Here is a 24,546-nt window from a genome sequence, read left to right as displayed (position 1 = left end):
AAGGGGCCTCAGTGCCATTGTCAAACACACGCGGGCTGACATTAACTACTTGGTTTTATAGTGTGGGAATTTTCTTGGTTTTGATCAAACTGTATAGATATATATTTACATACTTTTGTCTCATTGAATAACTATGTATACAAGATCTATGACTGGTGGTTCTATAAATCTGCCCTAAAACTTCAAAATGTGACTTATACAGAGGCAGGAGCAACTAGGAAAACCCTGAGAAAGAGCAACAATGGGGAGAAGAAAGGTTAACCCCTTCCCACGTTATAAATTACATTATAAAGTGTCTGAAATGAAAACAGGTGACTTTGGCCCAAGAGTAGACAAGCAGACCAATGGACCAGAGAGGAAGATACAGAAATTGATCCAACTGCACCTGAGAATTTAGTCTACTGCAAGGGGGATGCTCAAATCCATAAACCAGAATCAAAAAAGGTTCTCTGTGTCTTAAAACCTGAAGTATGAAGATAAATTCTTACTTAGTGATAAATTTGCTTATATAAAACAACAACAACACAATATTTTTTGCCATGGCATAAGGCTCTATTATAAAGTCAAAAGACAAAAGAGCAACTGAGGAAAACATTTGACCTCCTATCACAGATGATTTTAAAGATCAGCCAACCTCTGGGAAAATGGATGAGAAATTAGGATGAGGTTCCCAAGAACAAAACCGCAGGTGGCTCTCAAGCACATGAGAAGACCTTCCGCCTCATTCCAATGGAGAGAAACCCAAAGTCAAACAATGCTGAGACAGTTTCTCTGCCGGCAGGTGAGCAGCGGTGCAGAGGTCTGACCACGGACGTTAGCCAAGCTGGAGGGAAACGGGCCTCTCATGTATTTCTGGTGGGAGGGCAACTGCGGCAAAGTCTAGAAAAAGTATGTGTTTGTTTACCCTTTGATCCCGCAATTTCCCCTCCACACAGGGATAGCCCGAAATGATACTGACCAAAATGTAAAAGTATATATGCAGTATGTGTAACAGCAAAAATCCGAAGATGACCCAGATGTCCACAATGGGAAACTGGTTAAATAAACTATGACACTCCAAGCCACGAAGCCATGCAGGTGAGTGAGGAAGACATCTGTATTGCCATGGGCGGGTCTCCAGGGGGTGTCGTTAACAGGGAAAGCAGGGTAGAGAAGTGAGTTCATGATAGGCCACTATTTATCTAAGAAAAGAAGACACACATTTGTAAAGAATGAATTTATGACATTTAAGTTATATCTCCGTGCAGTTGTTATCAACATATATAAGCACTTAAAATTGAAAGGATAAACCACAATTTTTAAAATGCTTAGTGACAGAAGGAGGAAATGAAGAAGCTATAGAATTTATTTTGGAGACAGTCAATATTTTATATACTTTGAAAGAACAAAAGTAAATCCAAAAATAATTCCTAAAAACTAAAATGAAGAGGAAACGTAGGGACTGAAGTGCGAACCACACAAACAGGAACTGTGCAAACGACTTTGAAGCACTGTGTCTGCACGTTCTTCGTGGGATGTGCCTGAAGGACACAGAGAACTGAAAACGAAACCTTACAGGTCTTTCCGTAATCACATTGTTGAGGACACGCTGGCCCCAGCACTCGAGACTGGAGCCCGTGTGTGCATCCCGGGACACGTCAAAGGGGAAATGATGTGGGTACGTTTGAGGACTTTTCACTGTGGTTGAAAGGAGATACAATGTAAGACTGATTAAGTTAAGTAGAATTCCTGTAATCCTGGTTTAAATGGAAGGATCTGGTAATTAATTTAATCTTCAGTCAAGAGTACACATGTTCTAGCTCTGTCCATGGCAAAGGCCTGGACACCTCGTCCCCTGTGGTGGCGATCACACTACCGCTGTGGTCACATCAGGGTTTCCCCATTGAAAGCAATCAGGAACCCTTGGAGAAACGGCCCACTGCAGGTTTGGGTTGGAAAATGTACCCTATTTTCTCACACCAGGAAGTGAAGAAGCTCCAAGTCTGCTGGGCTGGCTCAAAGGACTGGGAACCAAGCTGGAAGAGGCTCTCCTTGGCCAGAGACACAACAGTGTAAGGGTTCATACGTATGAAAAGTATACTGGATTGAAATAGGTCAAATATGTTTGAATCCACCCAAACAATAACAGCTCATTTGCTTACTGTGGGATGACGTGAAGGAACCAACTCTTTTATTCACTCGTGAACTCATAAATCAAGGGGAAAAAACGCAGCATCTGTCCTCATTTCCCAGGTGATCTGGACCTCAGGGTAACCAAACAGTTGATGAGGAAGGTCTTCATTTACAGTATTCCTGCTAACAGACGAAGAGGTACGATAGCATTGGAATATCGTCGTTTTGCAACTCTGAGTAGATTGATGAATCTACACAGTGATCATGTAAGGTCAGTAAAGGGGGAAAACAGACACCGCGCACTTGCTAAGGGAAATACACACCACCTGCAAAGCAGTTTTGCTCCAGGGCACACAGCCATAACCAAGCCTCTAGGTTGGAAAACCCCAGGGACAGAAGAACACGTTAAATGACACCACAAAAACTTTGTCAGCAAAACTCAGCCTGCAGGAAACTCTAAAGAAGAAACAGCTCCATTTCTTCTTTAGAAGGGGGAGGGAGGGGAACCTACAGATTAGAAGGTGCTCAGGGGACATATCCCAGCGCTAGGACCTTACGTGGCTCCCAAATCAAACAAGCAAAATGTAAAAAATTGAATACAATCAGAGAAATGTGAACATTGACTGGACATTTGAATGATATTGAGTATACAATTGTTTATTTTTAGGAGCGATTTACTATGGTCATATCTTTTAGAGGCTTTATCATTTAGAGATACTTATGAAAACATTGACGAATGATAGCTACCTGGGCTTTGCCTCAAAAGAGCCTGGGTGGTGGTGGGGGGGGTGTCAGAGAAGATTAACCAAACTTAGCCTTGTGGAAGCTGGGGATGGGTGGATGGAAGGCATTATATTATTCTCTCTGTTTAAGAATATTCTAGTTTGTTCAATGAAGACTCCGCCTGCCCTCCTACCCAAGACTCTCAATAATGCAAGCAAGGCAGACATTGTACTAGTTTCCTGGAAGGATTTTCAGACAGAACAACAGGACGGTTTGCATACTTCCCTTTGGGGTAGAAAGGGCAGCCTCTTGTCTCATGAGTATGGTCGCTGGGCCTGGCACGGAGCCCAACCCAGGCTCGCACTGCAGATGCACACGGCACGCAGGGACGGCCACTGCGTGGCCACTGGGTGCGGGGGGCCACTGGGTGCGGGGGGCCGCTTAGCATCTTCTGGTCAAAATATAACAGATCCTAAATATATGGATAGCAGTCTTAGTCCAGCACAGTGATATATTATTTGGATACCAGAGCATAGTACAGATGAGGCAAAGTAGGTCATAATTGCCTAAAGAACAAGGAGCTAACAAAGAGATGCTGAAAACTCAGTTTCCTTTTTCATCTGCCAGAAACTGCTCTTTCTCCCTCTGCTGGGCCTCCCATCCCCTTCTCCCCTCCACCGTTCTCCCTCCCCTTTCCCTTTCCCACCTCCCATTCCCCTTCTCTGCCGGTGGTTGGGGTTTGCTGTGGCCCTCCCCCTTTTCCATATTCCCTCCAGTCCCTCAGCAGTGGGGACACCATCCCCGCTCCCTCCCCGTCCGTCCTTCCCATCCTGTACCTGCTGGGGCTGGGCCAAGTGTTCCCCACGTACACACCTGTGTAGTCCCTGCTCTGTCCTCTGCCTTTGCCTCTCTGGGGATCTGTGTCTCCTTAGGATGTTTCACCGAGAGCCCAGACAGGAAAGAAAAGGACTTCTCTCCTGCTCAGGAACAACCAGACCAAGCCCACCTCACGGCCACGGCGCAGCTGCGGCACCTGTCGGGAAATTCAGATGTAACAGGCTGCAGCTCTGTTTCCAAGGATCCCGGAGCACACGCTCCCCTTTTCTTTTTCCTTTTCTCCATTTTCTTTTTTAAAAGCTACTGTGGTCACTGCAACTGGGACATACACAGCACAAGTTTTCAGAAAAGCAAATTCAGAAAATTCTCTCAGTGTTCCTCGGGGCTCAGACTGGAACTGTGCGGGCTCAGAGGGAGCAGCCTGGCCTGAGGATGTGTCCCCGCAGGCTCCCAGGGCCACGCGTCCCTGTCCACACACGGAGGAGGGTGGCCAAGCCAAGCCGAGGAACAGGAGCGAGCAAATAACCCCAGTGCCCTTTCATACCCCCTCCCCAGCTGTCAGACCTTCACACACTGGGGGTTATAACTGTCACAGGAAGAATTGTGTCCCCTCCCCCCAAAAGTAATGTTGAAGACCTAACCCCCACATCTCAGAGTGTGACTGTATGTGGAGATAAGCTGTTTAAAGAGGTAATTAAGTTAAAATAAGGCTATTACAATGCGTCCTCATCTCATATGATGGGTGTTCTTCAAAGAAAGGGACATAGGACACACAGGTGAACGGAGAAGACCACCAGAGACACAGGGAGACAAAGCTCAGAAGAAGGAACTTGCCGACGCCTTGAACTCAGGCTGCCACCCTCCAGGACTGTGAGAAAACACCCCCGTCGTTGGAGCCCCCCGTCCGTCCATGGTGCGGTGCAATGGCCGCCCGAGCTGACTGATACTGTTAGAAAACATTGCTTCAAAAACAGGTGACTAGATTGCCTCGAATGTGGTGCCAAGGTAGCAACTGCCATGGGACATGAAGAAATTTAAGGAATGATTAAAATGTTCCATATCTTTCCCCGGCCGGGCACCTCAGTTGGTTGGAGCATCATCCTACACACCCGAAGGCTGTGTGTTCGATTCCTGGTCCGGGCACACCCCTAGCTGGTGGGTTCGACTCCAGCCAGGGCGTGTATGGGAGGTAGCCGATCAGTGTTTCTTTCTCACGTGGATGTTTCTCTCTGCTTCTCTACCCCTCTCTTTTCCTCTCTCTCTAAAGTGAGAAACAAACCCTCAGACTTAGAAATTCACATGGCACGAACAAATGGCGTGTCATATAATTTTGGACAAATCTTCAAATTCTGTAAACTCTCAGCGCAGTCTGCAGGTCACCTGTCCACCTCTGTCACTCCCCACCACCTGTTTCCACAACGACACCTGTTACTAACCCACAGAGTGCTGAGCGCTCACTGCCTCACTACAAACCCGCTGGTTAGAGACTGCCTTATGATGAGGAAACTGAGGCACAGGAGACCATGTAATATCCCAAGATCACTCAGCCAGAAAGTGGCCATGTTCAGATGTGAATCTGACGACTTGTCCAGAGCTCAGGCTTCGGACTGTTTGCTGCTCCTACGGCCCGGTCATGGCTTCCCACCACCTCCCCAGTCATGTCTGGGCTCTATGCCCAGCTTCCCGATCTTGCCATCAGCTGTGCATCTCTCCCTGATCCCAGCAGTCTTTCCCAGGCTGCCTCCTTACTGCCCCTGCCTCACCCTGTACTATGAAAATAACACCCCAACCCAGAACGCCCACCCTCCTCTCTGCCCACCCAGATCCTCCTCCTGCAGGTGCCCTTGAGATTTCCCTGACCCGCCACACCTCTCGCTCTTGAATTTCTAGTGCTTAGCGCTTCATTCAGCCCTTGATTCCGTCACTTTCTGGGTCTGATCACTGATGATGTTTGCCTCGTGGTGCTTCTGGCACCCTGGACAGGTGGGCTGGGGTCTTATGGGCCTATGGCACTGGCTCAGAGGCCCACAGAATGACCACCAGGTGCCTTAGGTGCAGGGAAAGGCAAGTAAAATGTCTTTGAAGATTCTGTTTTATTTTATTCAAAGACTTATTTATTTATGTATAGAGAGAGGAGAAGGGGGGAGAAAGAGGAGGAGACAAACATCAATATGTAGTTGCCCCTTGTGTGCCCCCCACTAGGGACCTGGCCCCCAACCAGGCAAGTGCTCTGACCCGGGAATCGAACCAGCGACCCTTTAGTTCACAGGCGGCACTCAGTCCACTGAGCCACACCAGCCGGGGCTCGTGTTTTATTTTTGACATCGACATACATGTTGCCTTCTGATCCATAATATATTTGTTTGGTACAGTATGTGGCAGAATAAAAAGAGAATCAAAATGTCGTTTGAAAAGTTTTTGACTAAAATGTGCCAGTCACTCATCAGCTGGTTCCTGGGTCCCTGGCACAGCACCCACCAAGCACCTATTCTGAGGAGCAGGAAGGGCCAGCTGAGGAGACACGTGTCCTGTGAAGAGTAGAGAGTGTGCAACAGAATCAGAGTGTGCTCGACTCCTGGGCTGCCCCTCACTCACCGGGTCTTGGGGACCACTTTCTGCAAGCCCCAGCTTCCCCGACAGGTGCGAGGGACCACACCTAACCTGATGACCATCCTAACCTGGGTCCTTGGGAACATTAACGGGATGGTGCCCACCTCCAGGAGGTGCTCACCAAGTCCTGAATCTCTCCATTTCCCTCTCCCACTCAGGAGTGCCTCTCTCAGGCCTAAGCACCATCAGGCCGACACCCTCGGAGGAGGCAGAAGAAAAGAAATCACCTTGCAAAATGTGGTGGAAAGTCGGACAAGGTGAGGAGACTCCTGTGGATCTCGAATCCCCTTTAGAGCCTCCCAAGTTCTCTCCCAGCCTGCTCCCCCGGGGCACACTGCCCAGGGCATCCTCCGCAGCGCCTCAGCCCTCTGAGGAGTGCACTGAGGAGTGCAAGACCAGCGCAAACTCCTTCTCAGGGAGAAGTGTCACTGCTGCCTCACAAAGAGCAGCTGATCGTCCTGGTCGTCTGTCTGCAGGGTCAGGAAAGGAACGCTGCCCGGCCAAGGAGCGTGGTCTCTGCTGGAAGTTAGTGGGGCAGGAGCTAGGCGCTTTGTTCGGGAAAAGCCCCGTGTTCCCACTGTCCTTCTTACGAGCAGCTAGCCTGCCACTTTGATTATTGTGGGCTTGTTAACTGTTCATTAGAACTCAAGATTCTTCGAGAAAGGGGTCATTCTTATTCATTTTTATGCATCTCCACATCTGTGCTGTTTTGCAAATATACAACCCTTAAATGTTGGTCAAGAGACTTTATTATTGAACTAATTTCCATTGAATTCACCACAGGTGTTTTCTAAATCACTTTGATTAATAGCCCATCGAAATACCTTGAAAGTTGAGCCATTTCTTTTCTGCAGACTTTTCCCCAGAAGTTTTACCTAACAGGAGCCCCACACAAGCAAGGCAGAGGGGGCCCCTGCTGCATCCCCTTCCCGCCTTTGTGCCTGTGATGTTAGCTGCTCCTGTGTTCGTTTGTCCCTGCTTAGGAGCCGGGCCATCCATTCGCATATCTCCATTGTCTGTCCTGGAACTCCGCACACGGAAGACACTGAATGAACCTGAAGTCCCAAACCAACTCCATTCAGGGTACTTGTGACGGTGAACTTGTGGGTTGTGGATGAAGGAGTGGAAAATGTTTCAGAAACAAACAAGAAGAGCTCATCTATCGTGTTGGGTGCTTCTGTCACCACAGTTTTTCATTTTTCAGCATTTGTGGGGAGTGGTATTAACCGGGCTTCACTGGGAGAAGGGGCAGAGGGAGGGAGGGGGTCCCCCCCAGCACCTCCTGTGATTTCACAAGACCCTGAAGGAGGGGGCCTATGACTGTCCTCATCTTACAGACGAAGAAATGGAGGCCCAGAGATGTCAAGTGACCTGTCCAATTACTCGGTTGAGGAGATGGGCCCCCAAAGGTCTGGTTTCAAAGCCCGAGCTTCCTCCTACCCTGTGTTTTCTCCTCTCCCAAAGCATCGGGCTACCAGGACTAAGGGGCCTGATCCCCACGGACCTGATTCTCAGAAAGTTCTCCTGAGCTGGTGAGCTGACCTCCATCTGGTTCTCTTGATATTGGCACCTCCCCTGGTAGGTCACCCTCCCACTGAGAGCCACCCAGTGCTGCTGGCTCCCTGTGCATCGTTCACCAGAAACGCCAGTGGCTCAGCCTCACGCTCGAGGGAAAAGAACTCCTGCCTCATAGTAGCAATGGGGTGGCTGGTGCGCTCGGCCATATCTCCAAAACAAGCACCCCCAGGGAGGAAGTTGCCGCCACCCTTTGGACCTAACAGCTCAGGGAGGGGCGGTCTTGGGCCTCGCCCACAGGGACCCGAGCTTTGGAAGCAGAGCAGTCTGCGGCAAGCACTGTAAAAGACTTGGAGGCCCGTGCCTCTTACATTAGGAACCCAAACAAAAATGGTTACTTATTAATTATGGAAGGCTAGGGGGTGTGAAGGGCTTCCCAACAGTGCGCATAGAGTGATTCCTACTGATACTATCCATCTGGCCTGTTTGTTACTTGGAATTGTATTTATTTTGCTTTGTTGCTGGCTGGAAGGGAACCCAGATCATCCGTTAGCCCATTTTTCCAAAAAGCTGGAGACAGACCCAAGGAGACGACCAGATTATAGAAAATAAAGGCATTCTAAAGGCAGAACTGGCGTCTTTGCTAACTTCCTTACCTGTTCTCCTAATAAAGAAAGCACATGGAGGGTTACAGGAAAAGTTTATGTCTTTAACTGGCTGGGCTGATCCTCCACGGCTCGAGGGAAAGTCTGTGAATGTCGAAGAGACATTTTCAGCCGGGCTTTTGCATTTGGGAGGGAAGGACCCAGCTTCATTTGACACTTCCAGGAACGGGGCCAGCTCAACAGCCACAGTGCATTTTAGAAAGAGAAGAGGGACCCGAGGCATCTTCTAGGTGCCTCTGGTGACTCATTTTCCTTATTAGTCCGAATGGGATCTTAGCGTGATTTTTTGCAAAAAAAACTAAAAAGTCCAGTAGTCTTTCCTTCTGAGAACAAACAACAAATTACACCACATGAGGTCAGGCACTGCCATTCTCCAAAGGTGTTGTTTTACATGTGTTCTTGGGGAGAAGGACTCTTTTTTAAAAAAACAGGGGGATGTGCGTGTCTACAGTTGCCAGTGTAGGTCAGGGACTGTGCCCTACACCTGGACGGCCTGACCTCCAGTTCATAGCTTGTCAAAGGTCGACTGACTGACTGACTATGAGAAGTTTGTGTTCCACACCATGAAACAGGGCAGAGGACAGCACGTGGTGGGAGAACGTGCAGCCTGCTTGTGGACATATCTCTTGGAGATGTCAGGCATAGACACCTCTGCCTCGCCTTCTCCAGCCCCTGCCTTCCTCCACCACGTTCAGCCTGCGCAATGGTTCTCAGAGGAATGCTTTTCCCTCAGGCAACACTTCCCTCCTACACCTTCCCAGGCTGATAAGTTGGGCCTAAGAGGCATTTCATTGAGAAACACTGCTCACAAACCCTCTTATTAGTCTAAACCCCCTCGAGTCCACTATAAAGGAATTTGCAGAGCACTGAAGAGCAGGCTCTAAGGTCTCCCAGCCTCTGGCCTCCGGAGATGAATCTCTGGGTGTCACAAGACCTGGCACCCAGCCCTCTTCTCTCCCCCAGGTTGGAATGTGGGATTTGTTCCTGGGCCACCTCAAGCGGAGGGGGCGGGGCTCCCCTCCCCTGCTCCAGCTCTTTCCCCTTCATCTGTGTGACTCTCTGATGTGGGGAAGAGCCCAGCACTGAGGGAGAACAGGCCAGGCCGCCCAACCACAGCTCCCCACTGGTCCTGGCAAAGGAATCCCTGCCGCACCTCGGTCGCCCTTGCTGTAAACACTTTTATTTTTGCTTCGGTTTATGGCCTCTCCTTCCCAAGGACCACAGCTTGTTTAAACCCGCTCCAAACAGAGAGCCCCTGTGATGAGAGACATGCTGCTGGTTTTATGGTGCTCTTCCTTTGTCTGATTTTCTCCCTCTGTCTTCCTTCTTCCCCACCCCCACCACCAGTACCCAGTCTTCTGAGGGAAGCCTCTCGCCAGCTGCCGGGCAGGAGGGAGCAGGACTTCCGACCCCTCCAATCACTCTCACTCACGCCTGCGTCTCCTCAGCTGCAGGCTGGCTACTCTGACAGGGGGCGGAGAACAGGACGACCAGACATCTGAGTGCTCCCCAGCTCAGCCCTGGCATACCCCTCCGCCCCCAAGATTGAGGGGGTCCCCTGGGATTGTCCTCAGGAGATTCGGCTGGCCGGCATCTCTGCCACCCTCCCTCGGAGGAATGATTCATGAAGACACCCCAGCCCTATCCTGCACCTTCAGCCATCCTGGCAAACCCCACACTCCACCAGGGACTGTGGAGGGGACAGGGCTCCTCAAAGTGGCCTGGGCCTGCCCACTGTGGGGACTTCCAGACTCTGCTGTGGACACTGAGTCATGCTTCCCACGACTGGTGCACTGTGCGCGTTGCACAATGGCTCTAGGCCGGCATCCTTCTTGGCTGACTGGGCAGCCCCTCCCCTGGGCATCCTCTCTGGGAGTTTGGAAGGGCAGCAGTCCTGAGGGGTCTGAGAACATGAAAGGTGCCTGAGGCTGGCCCAGGCGGTGGGAGTGTGCGCTCTGCTGCTGCTGGCAGTCCTAGCGGCCCTGCTGGACACTGCCCACTGTGTGGAAGGGGCCACCCGCCCGGGGCCAGGTCTCCAAAGACAGCTCCCTGAAGATGCAGATGGGAAAATGACCCACGGAAAGGAAATGTGGCAGGGTCCCCCTGACTTCCCACTCTTTCAGCCTGGGGAATTCTCTTTGACAAAAGGTGTTTGTTCAAGAGATTCTGAAGAAAGCCTTTGAAAGAAGGGCCCAGGGTGGAGAGGAGAGTTCAGACCCTCCCAGTTTGTAAAGAACATTGCCTCCAGTTCGCGCCCTGGTCACACAAACAGACACAGAGCCTTTACTCAACTCAGAGTATGGTAGTATTGCTCAACATCGGTGGTACGTGTTCATCTCCCCACGCGTGACTCTCTGTATGTTGTATGCGGGGAGGGGTGCAGATCTACTGGGATCTGCACAAGACACACAGTGGGCCTGTTTCAAAAAGAAACCACAGCGGGACTCTCTGAGGCTGTGAAAGACCTGAGGAGATGAACTCCTACGAGATTGTCATAAGGACGTGGTGACCCCTGGGGACGTGATGGGCGTGCGGGTGCAGGCAAGTCTTCACGGCCCCTTCCACCCTTCTCCCCGAGCTCCAGCCTCTGAGGGGAGTCACGAGCCAGGGTGAAAGAAGGAGGAGCCGACAGCGGCCCATTTCCAGGGCTGCTCCAAATTTTAAAACCTATCGTAGGCAGATTTTGCCTCAGTCTTTGCTTGTGTTCCTTGTCATTTTAAAATAAAAGTAGAGCATTTCTATAGCATGTGGGTTTTTTTTTCCAGTTTGCAAATGCATCGTCTCATGTAATGCTCATGACTGCTCAGTGAGTCTTTTCTTGTTTCTGTTTTTAGAAGTGAGATCTAGGACACAGAAAAGTTAAGTGACTGACTCCACAAACTAAGCTATAAATCAATAAAATTAAAACAAAATACCAGCAGTTTATTTTGTTTTTAAAAATAGCCTGCTTCCAAAATTTATATGGAAATATAAAGTCCCCAAATAGCTGAGACAACTGTAGAGAACAAAACTGGAGTTTCTATACTGCCAGATATCAAGACTTATTATAAAACTACAATAATGAATACAATTTGGTATTGATGCAAAGATACAAAAATAGCCAATGGAACAGAATAAAAACCCACAAATAAATCCACACATACTCAGACACAGGATTTATGTGAAAAGTTCCAGCACAGAAGGGTAGAGAGAATAGTCCCCTCAGAAATCAATGTTAGGGACATGACATATCCATATTTTAAAAAACCATGAAAACAATTCTAGGCCCCCACCTCATGCCATCCAGAAAAATATCAGTTCCAGATGCACTGATGATCTAAATGTGAAAGACAAAGCAAAGTTTCTAGAAGAAAATAGAAAAACATCTTCCTGCTCTTGAGTTAGCGAAAAGTTTTCTTGAACAAGACATCAAAATATTAACCAGAAAGGAAACAGATAAGTTGAAGTATATCAACAGGTAAAGAACTTGTATCTGTGATGCATAAAGAAGGCCCACAGGTCAGTAAGGAAATGATAGACCACTCGTGTTGCCCCTACAGTTGGGTGGCACCGAGAAACAGGCATCTGGGGACCCGTCTAAGGAGAAGGTGAGTAAGGATACACTTAATCCGGCCTACCAGATGCATCTCTGCAGCCTGCGGTCCTGTCTGCACACAGTTCAGTGGTTGCCAGCTGTTTCAGCATGAGAATGGCTTCTAGGAGTGTGCTCTCGTCCCACTGCACAGAGATGCCAGGCATCGGGGCACAACAGTGAAGGCTTCTCACCCCAAGGCATGTCCACTTTTCAACGGCAAAAGTGGTTCCCCAGCAGCACTAAGTTCACAGAAGTTCTCCTCTCTCAGGGATGCATTCAAAGCGGACTATAAATGGAATGCATCATATATACTTTTTTATTTTTTTCTTACTGTGAATCAAGTGTTTACCAGGACCGCTGTGTGTGCAGGGCACAAGTCTGTAGCAGTGCTTGTACCGTGGCTACGTCCATGTGCAATCTGTTATGGATCCCGACGACCTCACCAGAGAAAAAACTTCATTGTCTTTTTAAGAGAGTGATAGTACAAAGTCATTGACGTATGAGAAGGAGATCAAACACTCTAAAGTCAAAAATATAGGAACCACCGTGCATTCATTAGGATGGTTACTATTATTAAAAAAAAACCAAAATAACACGTGTTAGTGAGGATATGGAAAAACCAGAAAACTTGGGCATTATCAGGGGGAATGTAAAACGGTGTAGCCACTGTAGAAAATGGTGTGGCAATTCTTCCAAAAATTAACCAAAGACTTACCATATGATCTAACGATTATACTTTTGGGTGGATATCTCAAAGAAGTAAAAGCAGGGCAGAAATGGCTCACCCCAGTTCACCCAACCTTATTCACAGCAGCCAAAGATGGAAGGACCCCGTGTGTCCTCCATCGGTGGGTGAGTGGATAAGCATCACACAGTGGAACCCTATTCGGCTTTCAAAAGGAGAAGAGTTCTGGTTCAGGCTACAGCCTGGATATACCTTGAAGACACAGTGATAAGCGGAATAAGACATTAACGAAAGAACAAATATGTACATTTCCAGTTACATAAGGTAACGAGGATAGTCCAATTCAAAGAGACACAAAGTAGGGAGACAGGCGCTGGAGTATGGGGGTGGGGAAACAGGGAATGTTCCCTGGGGCAGAGGTTCAGTTTGGGAAGACGAAAGGGTTCTGGGGTTGGTTAGTGGTGGTGTTCCCAGGCCATGCGGAAGTACTGGATGCCATCAAACCACACTTAAAGTGGTTAAAACAGTAAATTTTGTGTTACGTATATCTTACTACTTTTTTAATGAAAGAAAGAGTATTATAAAGACATATAAGGTAGTTAATTAATTTAATGATTATGTCATTTTCCTGGATTTTTAAGTCTTCATAGTACATTTGTCACCTTTTAAAATCTTGTCATCTATTTTCCTTTCTTTTTAAAATTTTTTTTATTTTATTTTTTTAATTTTTATTTTTCTAAAGATTTTATTTATTTATCTGTAGAGGGGGAGGGAAGGAGAGAAGGAGAGAAATATCAATGTATGGTTGCCTCTCGTGAGTCCCCTGCTGGGAACTGGCCTGCAACCCAGGCATGTGCCCCGACTGGGAATTGAACCGTGAGCCTGTGGTTCGCAGGCCCGTGCTCAATCCACTGAGCTACACCCGCCAGCGCTCTATTTTCTTATTCTAAACAAAAATTCACTTCCATACCTCATGGTTTTCAATGTCATTTATTATTTATGTAAAATTGAGTTTCCTTTTTTTGAAAATTGGGCCAATAATATATCTTATGTACTTAACAAGACTTGTCAATATATAAATAAATATAATATGTAATATGTGAGCCTTTAAATTACCCACATCCATATGCAAAATGCATAAACTAAACTATTTTAAGAGGCGTGACTTACCACCAAGCACTCCTTTACGTCATGATAAAGAGAAATGAGAACTATAAAGTAAAGCAAATGCAAAAAAAAGTGTTATCAAACCTGATGTCTGACAGAGAAAGACAAATACCATATGAATTCACTTATACGTATTGAATAGAATCTAAAAAACAAAATGAACGAGCGAACAAAACAGAAAGAGGCCCATAGATACGAGATCAAACAGGTTCTTGACTGCCAGATGGGAGGAGGGTGGGGACCGGGGGCGATCGCGGGCGGGGGCGGGGGGTCAGGGACCAGAAGTGCCGCCGCAGTTACAGAACAGTCCCGGGGATGCCAAGGGCGGCGCAGGGAATGGATGGAGCCGACAGTACTGCGATAACGATAGTCCTGTGGGGGCAAGTGAGCGCTAGAATTATCAGGAGGATCGCTTTGTGAGTTATGTAGATGTGTAACCGCTAGGCTGTACACCTGAGAGTAACAGATCTGTAATTGAAAAATAAAAACAATAATTCTATAAAATATTCTGATGTCTGAGCCCGCTCTTGTGTGATTCTTTAAATGACCCACATCCACCAGCAGTGGATTCTCAGTGTAGTGCTCCCATGTAACCTTGTTCGCACTTCTTTGGAGGTTCCGGTCTAGCTGAGATCCACGACATCTGTTGGGCGCCTCCAAGCCGCCACGCTGCGCTGGACCGAGGGCGTAACTCGGACACTTTCTCCGTAAGGGGGCGGCAGACACGGAGGCAGCGTCAGCACAGCGCGTTGCTGAGCTGTGCTTTACTTCACCTGCTGCTCCCCAAAGTCTTCATGGCCATCAGGGGTGTCCAACCCACAGCCCAGGATGGCTCTGAACACAAAATCGTAAATTTACTGAAAACCATTTTTTTGCTCCTCAGTTTTCATTAGTGTTTGTGTGTTTCACTTGTAGCCCAAGGCAACGAACGCTTCTTCTTTCAGTGTGGCCCAGAGATGCCAAAAGGTTGCACACCCCTGGATAGCCTGGGTGGGGAGCAAGGATGGGAAACCCTTTTGTGGGAGGATGATTGGGGAGTGGAGGGGATCGACAGGTGAAAGGAAGGAAGTGGGGGTGGGGCCGTCTAGAAAAGGAATAGAAGCAGAAGGGAGGAGTGGAACCCCTGGTGGGGAGAAGTGGTAGGGCTCTCAGGCGGCGGCCCAGGCCCTTCCGCCCAAACCTGGAGAGTTGGAGAGGTGCTTTCCCCAAGGCTACCCTTTATCCTCCCGCGTCCGTGTCCCGGCCCTGCTGCGGGGTCTGCAGTGGGCAGTGCCCTTCCCCACACACCGCCTTTTATATCATTTCTGCTCACATTTCCTTCGGGTGTGAACAGGCGTGCCAAATTTTATTGTTATTCATACCAAAATTCTCCTATTCCACGTTAGACCAGTGTAAAAGCTAGACACAGAACTCCTAAATATTGTTTTTTAATGTTTTTCCTCAGTAAGTCTGGGTTTTTAAAAAACACGGATGAGGTGTTTTGTTCTTACAGGAAGCCAGTCTTAACAGCACACACCCAAGGAAAGCTCTGTGCTCTAAACTCGTAATTTAGGGAAAGCAGACCACATTTTTCAAATTAAGGAAATGCAGGAGTATAAAGAGTTGGCATCAGTATCATTTAGTGATTCATCCCAAATCCATAAATCCATTGTCACTTCAGCACCAAAACTTAGCCATCCAGGGGGTGGGTAGGGGTAGGGAGGGGTAGGGAGGAAATATGGACAACTGTAATTGAACAATAAAATAATTTAAATTTAAAAAATAAATTAAAGAAGAAACAACTTAGCCATCCATTGTTTCAATCAGAAAAGATCCTGCTAAGTGTACTGCCCTGCCCTTGTTATCCAGAAGTTTCACCCGGGTGTTCTGATCCAGGTAATAGGCACATTAGATTTCCCGAGTCCTGCAACCTGGCCACACCCTCTGCAGGTCGAGGGATGGCCGGGTCAAAGAGCACCTGGAGAAACCAGTACTGCCAAGCCCTGGGGAAGACTTTTGCGGCTACACAGCGCCCCCTCCTGTTTGTTACAGGGATACAGAGAGCCTAGAGCCAAGTAAGGACAAGAACAAGCCGATGCCTGATCCTAAAAGAGAGAACTGGGTGGGGCTCTACTTTTTCTGCACCTTAAGAGCATAATAACACATGCAGGGACTGGCTGTGTCTATAAATACTTACCGAATGGAAGCCATCATACAAAAAGCGGGGGTGGGGGGGGTCTCATAGGCAGCAGTTGCTGCCTACACCAGAGCAGGCCTGGGCTAGGGAGTCAGAAGAAGGTTCTGAGGCTGGAGAGGCTGACCTGTGTTTGCTCACTGCGTCAGGAGCTGACTGAACCAGGAACAGCAGGTGGAAACTAATCCTGCCTTCACCTTTGCCAAGAAATGACACTTCTAGGCACCAGCCTGTCTAGCGCTAGGCTGGGGAGCTGGAGTGTGACGGCACCGTGTTCACTGACAGAGCTCTTGCCTTCAGCTCCTTTCCGGAGAAGAATCACATGGGGCTTTCCAAAGGTCCCTCCTTGCGTGGCCCTTGTTGCAAGTAAGGACTTTTCAGGGCCTGCCTCGTGGTGGGTGCTGCAGCTCACAGAGGGCCTGAATGGCCAGGGCAGGCGGCTGGCTCTGAGCGGGCACCTGGCTCCCTCTGAGCGGGCACCCTGGAGAGCAGCTCAGGCCGCCTGGGAGCTCATCCTCCCTGTGGCCTGATCCTCGAATCCCATGGCACTCCGCTGCAGACTGAGGCGACATGACTGCAGAAGACAGTGCCTGCCATTTGGATGGCAAGGCCACATGGAGGACCCAAAGAGACTCAGTTTAGTACAAAATATCTATCTGGTACTTTCAAGAGAAAAAAAAACAATGTATGAGGAAACCCTTTGTGAACCCCAAGGAGCTATACAAATGCAAAAATGGTGGAAAATACAGACAAGCATTATTCTTCCTCGGCCAGAAAATAGTCTATTCCCACAACAAGTCTATTCAGAAGAGGAGCCAGAAGTGCCCCTTAGATGTGGTGGGGACAGAGGCAGGTGGTGTTGGGTGTCAACAGGGCTAAATGCAATGGAAATGAGCCAGGGGCCAGCTTTCTGGGCGTCCAGTTGTCATCATTGGTAAGACCTGTTCCAGCCGAATTCTGCGATGTCTGGGAAACAGAGGTTCTGACAAGCAAATCCACACCACCCATTTTCTATCTGGAAGGTTCCCCAATGCAGAAATGACACACCACCCACACCCACGCCAACCCCTCACAGCTCAGTACTCTTTTAGCCAGCAGAAAGACAAGGAAATGCTCATATTTGCTGAAATGTATTGCATACTAGACCCTGTTCTAAGTTCCTTATATTATTTCTTAGCTTGTGCAACCTTCCCACCAGCAATCTTAGCCCCATTTTACAGGTGGGGGAAAAAAAACAGAGTTACGCAGAGATTACGTCGCTTTCTGGGGGGACCATAATCTAACTCTAGGTAGTATTGCTGTGGACACTGCTTTAATAGCCATTGTACTGAACTTCTTTCTACCAACAAAGAGAGGAGATCTGCCGGGCCAGAGGCCCAGGGGCTGGCTACCTCGTGCTGGGGATGTCGCTGCTGCTTACACTCCACATACTTGTCTTTGAGCTTCTGTATAAATGCTGTATTTCTTTTGACATAGTGGGCCAAGGGAGCTAGCTGTCTGCTGAGGAGAAGCCAGGAGTCTTCCCCGTGCCTTCCGCTCAAGGCTTGTTTGGGGCGGTCTGTTTGCTGACAACCTGCCGCGCAAACAGGGCTCTGGTGGCGACGCCAGGGAGCAGCTGCTCAGTGTGCAGGGAAGAAGCGTGAGTGCAGTTTGCAAAGCAAACCGACTCTAATTTGGACAAATACTGCTGTGGCCTGGGACGGCGAGAGAAAGCAGCGAGGGAGCTGACGCGGGCGTTTCCATGGGCTGAAGTCAGGAAATAGAGGAGCGGCCCAGGAATGTGTGGGGTCCGGGCTCCTCACCCTGAGTTCACTCGCTGGGTCAAGGACTCCAGCGCTGGACTGAAACCGTGTGACACCTGGGTGCCCATGGAGACAGTGCTGCTGAATGGAGGAGGGGAAGGCCACCTAAGCTGAGGCAGCATTCAATTGAGGCTTTTTAAATGTTTCTACCAGTTAACAATCTCACAGGTTAGCACAGGCCTAAATCTCACACAAGTGAGCTGCTAAAAAAAAATAACACAAATAACAATGTAGAGAGAGAGGTTTGAATGCACATGGTCTAGCCCACTGTTTCCTAGACTCTGCTGAGCATGCATATCACTGACATAAAGGCAAATAGATCAAGGTTTTCACCTCAAACCGCCAAACCCTACCTGCATATCTTGGGCAAGGCACCCAGCTTTGCTGGACATCTATGTCGTCTTTGTACAACTGCCACCAGCCTCATGAGGCGGCTGAGGACACGAGACTGTGCAAACGAAGGGCAGAGCCCAGGGTCTGCCCGTGGCAAGTCCCACTGAACGGCAGCTGGTTGTGGTTTCCTCATTATCAGCAACAAGTATTCATTCAACAAGTACTTACGCAGTGCAGCAGCAGACTCTCTCTGGGTGCCCCACACGTCCCCCACGACTGGGCTTGTCTAGGGTGACCCTGTGCCCTCCTTCCGTCCTGCGGCAGAAAGAATAAGGCTGTTGTCACACAAATACCGTGTGGTTCCACCTATAGGAGGCATGTGGAGCAGCGGGGTTTACAGCCACAGAGGGTGGAACGGTGGTCCCAGGGGCTGGGGGAGGGGACGGCGAGTTAGTCCTCAACCCGGTGGAGGTCGCCCCTGATCTGAGAGATACAAACGAATCGGGTGCATATGAAGACATTCAAGCCGGTCATAACCTTGAACCTACGCTTGTAACAACACCTGAGAAAGGAGCTTGTTTGTATCTCTCAGATCAGCCACGGTCTCCACTAACAGAGACAGAGTTTCCATCTGGGATGAGAGAGCACGTCCAGTGGACGCAGCGATGGTTCGTGACTGTGTTTAATGCCGCTGAGCTGGGCACCTAAAAGAAGTTAAAGTGGTAAATTGTAGGTGACGTGTGTTTTACCACAACGAAAACCAAGGAATAAGGCTATTGTTTAAATTTAAAGTCAGGCTGTTTAGTGATGTTGTGTCCTACCGTATAAGGCTAAGAATTAGCCACAACACACTTTTAAAAACATCATTCAGTACCAGGGAGCAGGTGCACAGCTCAGGGTAACCCTGGCCACCTGGGTGCGGGAGGGGCCTGCTGCCCCTCCTGGCAATGGTGGCCGTTGAGTTGGCGGAGCCCCAGCTGCATCTACCGGGACCCCTCTTCTCCATGAAGCCCTTCGTGACCCGTGGGAGTGCTCTGCTGGGCATGCCTTCCTTGAATAGCGCCAAACTCAAAAAGACAGTTACTAAAGACAATGATTCTTAGAATGAACAGAACACCGATGTCATTTAGAGAAGCTTCCTTTGCCACGACCAGAATGGAAAGGAGGACACTCGGGACATGAGTATCCTTTACTGACCCCAGCTCCCCCACGTCCAGCGCAAGTCCTGACACACAGGTGCCCGGGGGGTCTCAGGAGGAGGGGAAGGGGAGCGGTGCCTCTCAGACCAACCAGCACCTGACTCTGATAAAGAGAAATTTATCCTGCCCTGATAAAGAGAAATCTGACCCAAGACATAGAGGTTAAGTCCAAAGTCAGGTGCTTTCGTTAGGTAAACAGCGATCCCGGTGGGGTCAGAACCAGGCCTCCTGGTCCCTAACCCAAGCCCACCCCCGCTGTGTTATCCTAAAACCTGACAGTCCAGACACCATTTGATGTTAAGTCTAATTAACTCCCACCTGGAATAACTGAACTTTTGTGTTTCTCTTATTTGTTTCTTTGATACCTGGTGTTTGTACAGGTAAAGTACACTTTTTAAAGATAGGGCGTGGGGGTCAGAGGCCTTGCTTTCTACACAGCGATAAGTACAGGAGAGTGGCTATGTCTGGGCCAGCCCCATCTGACTAACACATTGAGATTTCATGCATCAGGCTTTACTCTAAAACTGCCTCCCTGGGGTTCAATCCAAAAGAAAAAAGAAGCAAAAGACTACTGACCACCGCCAAGCTCCAGCTCGGCAACATCAGCCTTTGTAACCCCGAGGAGACCCAGAGGGGCCATTACCTACAGGGTCTTGGGGAGGCGGCCTGCACTCCCCCGTGGCTGCATTTGGGGGAGAGGAACACCTGATATTTAAGCAGCACGACGTCTGGTGTTTAGCAGCCCCTCAGGGAACGTTTGTTGGATGAATAAAGGAATTCGTATCCATCTATGTACAACTCGCAAACTCCTGCTTCTCTGCCGTATCTTTTGTCATTATTCAGAAGGTATCATGTGGACCTTGAAGATTATCCTCAGTCCCAAACCTTAGGGTGACAATGTGGTCAGGTAGGAGATAAAAACACCCAAATGAAGAACAGAACCAACAAAACAGATCTCGTTAATCATTGAAGCAGATAGAAGTGAGGGGGTGGGGAGGGTGTTGCACAATTAGCCAGCTAATTTGTGTGAACATGTGAAATGCTGGAATAATTAAGAGAGCAGAGAAAATCCATGTCTGTATGCCACCCAGCTCTGTCATAGTGGGTAAGGACCAAGCTGGCAGGGCTCACCCCCAGGGATGTAGGCTGGTGAGACAGGGTCCTCTGAATACCCCCCATGGCTCTCCTGGCTGGGTCCCACTCACTAACAGGACAGAAGCCTTGTCAGCTGGAGAGGCCCCCTGGGCCCGCTCGCCACCCTCCTGTGGCAGGAATACCCTTCGTTTCCGGGGCTCTGGGGGGCCCAGAGGCTCCCACTGAGGTTTACGAAAGCACCCTCTCAAGGAGCCCAGGAGTGATCAATCAGGAAGAGCCACCTGGGGCACCTGTGCACAAGCAGATGTCCCTTTCATTTCTGCCGGTCCCCAGGATCCAGCTATGTATACCGCTGGCCTCGGGGAAGCTTTGGGAGACTTATTTAAACCAAAGGAGGCCATGCACGAGTGCAGCAGGAACTGGCTGGGACCTGGTGACATGGGAGTTTGCCAGTGACCAGCTTCTCTGGTGCGATACACTGCGTGTGTTTCGAAAGTGGGGGGATGGGGAAGGAGGTGGTAAAGTCAGTACTTCGAGTCGGTCCTGATTGGATGGGGTGTGTGCTTTCTCTTCCACCTGAATTGCTGTGGAAGCTGTCTTATCGAAAGGTTGTGCAAGTATGATGAGTCAGCCCCAGGGCCGTTAATAATCCCCCAGAGAGAGCCCGCCCCCTACCGATTGATTTCTGAAGTTTTGAAAATGTTAAATTTCTTGAAGCAGAAATTTAACCGGAGGGGTTGGCACCCAAGCGTGAGATCTTGGCCGCCACTGGGACGGAGCCCCTGGGTCAGGGAGCTGAACAGGCCGTCACACCATTCGGCTGCCCGTCTGGACGAGTCAGGGCAGCAGCCGTGGCTCTGAGGACGGAGGGAGGCGCAGGGAGGTTCACGAGCCGGACTGGTGTAGCGTGCCTTGGACTACGGTGACATCTGCTGGCAGTCACTGGTGTTAAAAGCCAGGGCTCAGAAACTAAGTGACCTCTGCTTGTTTTTTAACTTCTGTATGAGAACAGCATCAACACAACAGGGAAGCTGCTCTCTGCAGTTTTCCCACCCTCCTTCGGGCACTTTCAGTCCCCTAAATAGCAAAAATCTCCTAAGCAATGTCCGTATCAAAGTATAGTGATGACTGATACACTCAGAGAGGGCTCCTGAAAAGTAAGTAATCTTCCCCACAGAGCCGAGACCCCAGCTTGTTGGTGCAGGGTGATCAGCTCAGTGAGTTTATAGTGAAGCCTGCCATCTTCGGAGACGTGCCACCCACAAGAACAACGATCTGACGCTTCCTGCAAAATCCCTGTTGAGAACTGCACGCGCATCTTCGCCATTTCTCTCACCCCTGGGTCCCCCCAGGGCGGAGTGGCTGCTGAGCCAGCCCGGGGAGCCCGCTCTGGCACGGCAAGCCTGACCGCCTGGCCCCCCGAGGGCTTGTGCAGGGCCTCTCCGCCCCAGGCACCCTGTGCTGCGGACGGAGCAGGAAAGAAGACCGATCCTGACCGCGTGAACTGTCGGCGAGGCTCATGGGGCGGTTGGGGGAGACAGACACCAAATCGGCAGACGAAAGCGCTGAGTGGCGGGTCTGTCGTGGGCGGAGGCAGCACGTCGCGACGGTCCCCTCGCAGAGGAGGCGGTGGGACGGCGCCCTTGGACCCTCGGCGCTTCGGGGCAGCTCGGGGGCGAGGGCGGGGAGCCCGCGGGGAAGGGGAAGCACGTTCCCGGGGGGCGGAGCGGGGCGCGGGCTGGCCCCGCGTGGGCCAGGGCGGCGCCGGAGGGAGGGAGCCGGGGGGAGGGAGCCTGGGGGAGCGGCAGGCGGCCCGGGCCAGGCGCCCGGGCGGGGGTTCCCGTAACCAAGACGCTGGCAGCCCCCTGCCTCGCAGGAGAGTGTGTGTCGCACAGCCATGTTGTTGAAATGCAATCGCCGTATTTTGCTGTGTGTAATGTGCACATTTGCCCACCTTTTTTAGGAAAAATAAGGATGCACATCGTACATGGGTAGCACGAATATTCTGTACCTATTGTTACATAAAATATCTTGTGCCATAATACATTAAAAATAAATACTAAAATTTTCTTATAATACAAAAAACAAGTATCTAAATATAATGAACAAATAATTCATTAAAAAGCGAAACAAAAGATATTTCTCCTGCAAGTTTGAGCCAAAAAGCGGGTATGCATTCATTACACATGGGAAAATGCAGTACCCCTCAGAAAAGAAAGCCTTATTCATGATGAAAGTTTTATTGGGACAGAAATGAACATAATGCTGCCTGCGAAGGGGATGGTTTACTATGGGGGAAGTACTTTAGATACTGTGTTTCGTTTAACAAGTGTGGGCAGATTCTCGTCCTTAGGAAGAGGACAGTGACCGTCTGAGCTGCGGCAAGATAAACGAGTGGGTGTGCGCGTGAGGCCACCAGGTGGCGCTGTAAACTCAGAAAAGTGGGGCTGGGTCCCCGAGCGGCAGAGAAGGAGCCTGGAAACTAGGACTCATTTGCTTCTAAAACAGGTCCGTCTCAGATACTAACGCAAACTTGCTTTTGTTTTTTCTTTTCAAAGAACAAGACATCTCCATGATTTCCCGTTCACACCGTCCGGTGTCCTGCGGTGCCCCAGCATGCCTAACAACATGCCCAGCACGGTGCCAGTGCTTTGCAAATGATTCCTGATTTTAACTTCACAGTTCCATGCAGGTAGGTTCTGTTATTGACCTCAATATAGAAAAGGAATCTGAGACTCTGAGAGATGAAAGAAATCACCCATATATTTGAATCCAGACACTCTGACCCCAGGGCCCAGGAGAGTTGCTACTCTCTGAAAACTAGGACAAACTGGGCTTTCTAGATGAGAGGGAGTGAGTGTGGGCCATTAAATGAGCTACGGCTCTCCTTGGGCCAGGTGGTGTCCAGAACAAGAGACACGTTTGCCCCCGTCCCACACGCACCCTCTGCTTAGCCACCCCCGTAGCTGAGATGCCTGCCGGCCTCTGCATCGGAACTGTTGGCTTGCATGTATTTCTTCCTTCTCTACCAAGAGCTTAGAAATGGCAGGGACTTCTTGCTTATTTTTAAGCAAGAAAACCTCAATTAAGTGTATTCTACCTAATTAATAGATTAATTTGACTAGTTAAAAGTCTTAATTAAAAATAAATTTTTTCTTTTCCATTGGGGTAAAATAAACATAATACAAAATTTGCCACTTTAATCATTTTTAAGTGCACGCGCATTGCTGTGCCGCCGTCCCCACCCCCACCTCCAGGGCCTTCTTGCCTGGCAAAACTGAAACTCTGTCCCCATTAAACCGCCCATTCCCACGCCACCCTGTGGCAACCACTAACTACTTTCTGTCTTTGTGAATGTCGCTGCCCTGGTCCCCTGGTGTAAGTGAAGTCATACAGGATCTGTCTTTTTGTGACTGGCTTATTTCACAGCATAATGTCTTCCAGGTTCACCCAGGTTTTTACACAGGTCCAGATTGTCTTCCTTTTCAAGGCTGAATAGTGTTCCACAGTAATTATTTACAGAAATATAACACATTACAATTTAATTTTATCATAGAATTTTCAAACATACATAAAGCTTTAAAAAGTAGTGTAATAGCCTGGGCCGGTGTGGCTTAGTTGGTTGGGTGTTGTCCCACAAACCAAAGGATGACCGGTCCTGTTCCCTGTCGGGCACACACCCGGATGGACTGATGAATGGATGGATGGATGGATGAGTGAATGCAGTGGGGACAGCCCTGAGTAGTGAGACAAGGATGTGTGGGAAAGGGAGCGGAGGGTATCAACAGTGGTCCTGTTCCCGATCTGTCCACCTCACAACTGTATCGGAGACCTTCCTTGTGCTGGGTTATCTGGCTGGCAGGAGGCTACAGAGCCAGTGAGCGCAGTGACTAGCCTGCCCACTGACTGCCACAGCCTCTTGGCAGGACCGGGGCTGCAGGTGCCCCTGGATCTCATCAGCTCTTTTTTGTGTCAGCGTTGCACTGTCCACCCACTAGGGCCACAGGCCATGTGAGTGTTCTACCTCGGGACCAGATGGGTTTTTTAGGAGAACAA

Source organism: Sturnira hondurensis, unplaced genomic scaffold (assembly GCF_014824575.4).
Source record: "Sturnira hondurensis isolate 20B ecotype Veracruz unplaced genomic scaffold, ASM1482457v3 Scaffold0010428, whole genome shotgun sequence".
Taxonomy (NCBI): domain Eukaryota; kingdom Metazoa; phylum Chordata; class Mammalia; order Chiroptera; family Phyllostomidae; genus Sturnira; species Sturnira hondurensis.
The sequence above is the reverse complement of the archived record's forward strand: the minus strand, read 5'-3'. Positions refer to the sequence as shown.